The sequence below is a fragment of the Adiantum capillus-veneris genome, chromosome 28 (assembly GCF_014529385.1).
Source record: "Adiantum capillus-veneris isolate H3 chromosome 28, ASM1452938v2, whole genome shotgun sequence".
NCBI lineage: Eukaryota > Viridiplantae > Streptophyta > Polypodiopsida > Polypodiales > Pteridaceae > Adiantum > Adiantum capillus-veneris.
Genome location: NC_140958.1, coordinates 6,289,717 through 6,294,335, shown reverse-complemented (window position 1 = coordinate 6,294,335; position 4,619 = coordinate 6,289,717). Strand labels below are relative to the sequence as shown.

The following is a 4,619-nucleotide window of genomic DNA, read 5'->3' as shown; positions in this document are numbered from 1 at the left end:
CGAAACATCCTATATCTTTTAAAACACTTCCTCAAATATTCCAGATGCCTGACTTTTTCCCCAGAAACTGAAAAATCATCCATAAAAATTCTCATGAAATCTGTCAAATGTGGCTCAAAAGTTTTAAAAGCTGCCTTCGAAAACGATGGTGGTCCATTCTTCAATCCAAAGCTCATCACTGTATATGCAAAAGCTCCCCATTCTATGATAAAAGTAGTTTTTTCAATATCCTCCTCAGCCATTGGTATTTGATTGAATCCTGAAAACCCGTCAAGAAAAGTGTACATCTCATGTCCCGCTACATCATCCAGAACTAAATCAATAAAAGGTAATGGAAATGGATTTTCAAGTGTTGCTGCATTCCATTTTTTGTAATCCACACAAACCCTTAACTTCCCTCACTTCTTTACCACTACAATTGGTGACAAACCATTCCGCCTGATCCACTCTCACTATAAACCCTGCATTCAGCAATTTATCCAATTCCTCTTTCACCTGCTTGGCATAATTTGGATTCATCCTGTATCTTTGCTAAATCACTGGAACAGCATCCGTTTTCAAATTTATATGATTCTTATACACTTGAGGATCCATGCCTTTCAAATCAGAATAATCCCATGCAAAGACATCAATATACTCCAACAGTAATTCTTTCAAGCCTTCTTCCAAATGAACACTAACTCTTACCATCTTTGGATGATCCTCCATTCCCAAATTCAGATCCTGTAAATCATCCTCCTTTACTCGAGAAACTTTCTTTATCATCTTATCATACAGAGCTTCCGCTCTCTGAATCGCCTCCTTTGGCTCCAATTCTGAATCCTCGATCACGGTTTCCTCTCGGATTTTCTTTTCTTCTAAATTTTCCTGTTCCACACCATCTGTATTCCCCTGCAACTGATCAATTCCCAAATTGTTCTCTTTTTCTACATATTTGTCAATGATCCGCTCCACATCTACCTCAAATACCGGAACAATTGTTGGATTTGCTGCTAAAAAATATGCTTCTTCATCATCCTCCAATCCTTCAGACATGTTAATTGCTTGTGCCAACATTGGCTTCGTTTCTTCTGACAATTCCTTCTTCGGTCCCATTGGTAATGTAACTTCTCTCCTTCCTTTCTTAACCGTCACTTCATTCTTTCCCCAATCCTATTTCAGCTTAGCCGTGAGAAACCATGGCCTCCCCAACAACATAGAATAGGTATTTTTGAATCCTTCATCCTGATGACTACAAAGTTTACCATAAACTACAATCCATGAATAATAATTCCTTGCCTCCTTAACATCCCCACTGGTTGAACTCTGCTCTGATCAGCCATACGCACTTGAAATGGAGTTGGTTCCAACTTGACATCTTACATCCTTAGAAATTCCGATGCGGAAAGTATGTTGACCCCGGATCCACCATCCAATACAACATCAGAAAATTTGCGATTATTAAATTCCAACGACAGTGTTGGTACTGAAAAATACACATCCTTCGGGCTAATCTGACAACTCTGAATTTTCTGCTGCACCTCCTTCATACTCGGAACCGTCTTTGTTCTCCTCATCACTGTATATAGTCTATCTCTGAAAATTGGAACTAATGACAATAACTGATCCAAGGTAAAATGTATAGAGGAATTAGTTAGCTCTTGAAACAAAGCATCCATCCTTTCTCTTTTCTTCTCCTCCTTTTTTACTCCTTTCTCCTTCGATTTAAGCTTGCTCTGCTGTTGATCCTTTTTCATCAAATCTTCAGCTACTTCATCCCGAATCTCCTTCTGCTCCTCCCAATCCAGTGGAGGTTTCAACCTTGCTTTGGACCTTGTTGTTACTAATACATCTACTTCCTCTTGCAAACATTTAGAACAATCACATTCCGGCTGACAATCCATAGCAACTTCATTCACCCCTTGATCCTGAAACGATTCTACTACTATCAAACTGCTTCCAGGCTCTTTGTTTGCTTCAACTAATTGTGCTGGTGGTGCTAGCAACTGCGACACTGGCCCTCTTGGCTGTTGTTGCTGATTCCCCCCTTGATAATTCCAAACCGGCTGATTTCATCCTTGTGGTTGTGGCTGCCAATTCTGCCACCGCTGCTGCTGATCCCAATTTCCCCCCCATGGGGGTCTTGAATTCTGCCATCCTCCAAATCTCAGTCCTCCGTCTGAATTGAACTTTCCTCTAAATGGTAGTCCCCCTTGATTAAACTGTGGTCTCCACCCTAAATACAGTTGTTTATGCCACCCTTGATTATTGAACATCCTCTGCCTTCCTTCTGTCTTTGGAAACACCCCATGAGTTTGAGGTCCTTGTTGTTGTAACTTCTGCTGAATCCTTTCTGGTACGACACCTCTGAAATTCGGATTTAACCAACATTCCTTTGTCCAATGCCCATCCTTAACACAAATTTCACAATGAGGGGTTTTTGATTCCATAGCTTTCAGCACTCCCAACTTCTTCAATTTCTTTGCTACCAATTTTTCCACTCTATTCTCTTTCTCTTTAGACTTTTTCTTCGACTTCTTCTTGCCTTTCTTCTTCTTATCTTCATCTTCTTCTGAATCCGAATCCTCACTGGAATCCTCTTCACTATCAGAATCCGTTTTCGTATCTGAATCAGTATCAGTTTCCGAATCCGAATTGCTGTCCGAATCCGAATTATCTGACCTCTTCTTTTTCTTCGACCTACTTTTCTTCTTTTCTTTAGATGACCTCTTGGCTGCTTTCCCATGAGAGACCCCAAACCTTTTCTCTACTCTTTGAGCTATTTCCACTAATGCTTGTAATCATCCTACAATATCAAATCCAGCAACAACATTCTTCAATTCCTTCCTTAATCCATTCAAAAAATATCCAGCAAGCATTTCATCAATTGGCCTCTCTTGAGCAGACAACCTTCTCACATATTGGTTAAACTTTTGTGCATAATCCTCAACAAACATTTTCCTTTGTTTCACTTTCCTAAGCTTGGTCAACACATCATGTGGAGTCTTTTCCTTTGTGAACCTATTCAAAAATGCTGCTTTCAAACCATCATAATCAGCAAAATGACCTACTGGAAAATTATTGGACCACTGCATAGCCTTTCCATCCAAAGTAGCCTCAAACTAGCGCATCTTAGCCTGGGCATCATACACTCCGGCGAATCCTGTGGCCTGCCATCTTGTCTCGTATTGAGATATGTGGCAATCGGGATCTTCTTTCGACTTTCCCAAAAGGGTCTGGAATTTGACGCGCATATTCTGCCTAGCCGTCGCCATATTTGTAGGTCCACCTGTTTGTATAGGATTTCTTGTACTGGTACTTCCCAACGGATCAAAAATCAATCTCCTTCTCGCCACTAATGCATGTTGAATAAATGCAACCGCAAACAGCCGCGGAAATATATCCTGCTCTTCATTCAGTACTTCCTCTTCCCATCTATCACTTAGATAATCCTCTACACCATCCAAATCCTCCACAGTATCATCTGAATCTTCCCTTATAGAAACTCAGTGCATCCCAGGATAATCCAAAATTCCCTGCAGTTCGGAACGCTAACCATCTCACCCATACAACTGCCAAAACCGCCTAGCAATTGACCTTGTCCAATACGGAAATATATCCTCCTCCGCTTCCTCCAGAGTGCAACCAACTACCCATGCGAACTCACACTATTGTGAACATCCTCCCTCCATTGCCACAGCACTCTCTCCTACAAGAGAAACTTGAATCCATCCATGCTACATCGCACTTACACCGTGATCGCCAAGTGTTTAAGGCATAGACATTCAGAATAGACAAAGCACAAAAATCAGAATAGAACTGGAACTGGAACAGAACCCAGAAATTGACAACAGACTAAATCCGCCATAACTTCTGCCTTCACATTCCCAAGAAGATACTGATTGACAATTACATATTTCGATAAGACTAATGGGCAACACCCTTTCCCAAGAACACCCCTTGGAATCCCAAAAGTACCAAAGTTCACATTCCAACTTCCACTAAGTAAAACATCCCAAAATTTCTACGCTTAACAGCGACAAGAGGAAATTTTCATCACTGTCATCAGCGAAAGATTGATTAATCATTGTGCTCAGTCCCGGTGTCATTAATCGACCGGTTGATCCTATAAAACGAGAGCTTAAACTCCTAGTTAGTAGATGATCCAAGTTCTCGTCTTGGCTAAGATTTAAGTTGTACTCAAAGTATTATTCAGTTAATTTAGGATTGTGGTGATTACCAGAGCTGTCAGTGTCTCCTATTCTCTCTCTTGACACCTCTCACAGCCAAAGGCCCAGCGGCTCACATTTCAAACACATATCCCCCGACATCTTTGTTGAACCCCATGTGAAACAAGCCGGGGTGGGAGGTACACAAGGAGAATTTAGACCAGATGATGCAGATGATTGTAGAGTTAAGTGCAAACAGTTTTGATGATAAGTCAACAGTTTGAGATTTTTTTTAGATGCTTCAATTGGTTCAAGGATCTCTGCTTGAAATCGAGACCGTAAAGAACAAAAATCAAATGGATTGATATTTGGATGTAGCTTTAGATGTGGTATACGACAAAAGGTGAGTCTTCGATGGATATGATCCAGAGGGCTACCTAGAGTGTTATGAGCTGGAAACTAAGATAAGGG

At 40.9% G+C, this 4,619-nt stretch overlaps 1 pseudogene; it reads right to left on the bottom strand.

Annotated features, from left to right (window-relative positions):
- Positions 1-531: 531 nt before the first annotated feature.
- LOC147420014 (uncharacterized) lies at positions 532-2,290 on the bottom strand (annotated as a pseudogene).
- Between the last annotated feature and the right edge of the window lie 2,329 nt (positions 2,291-4,619).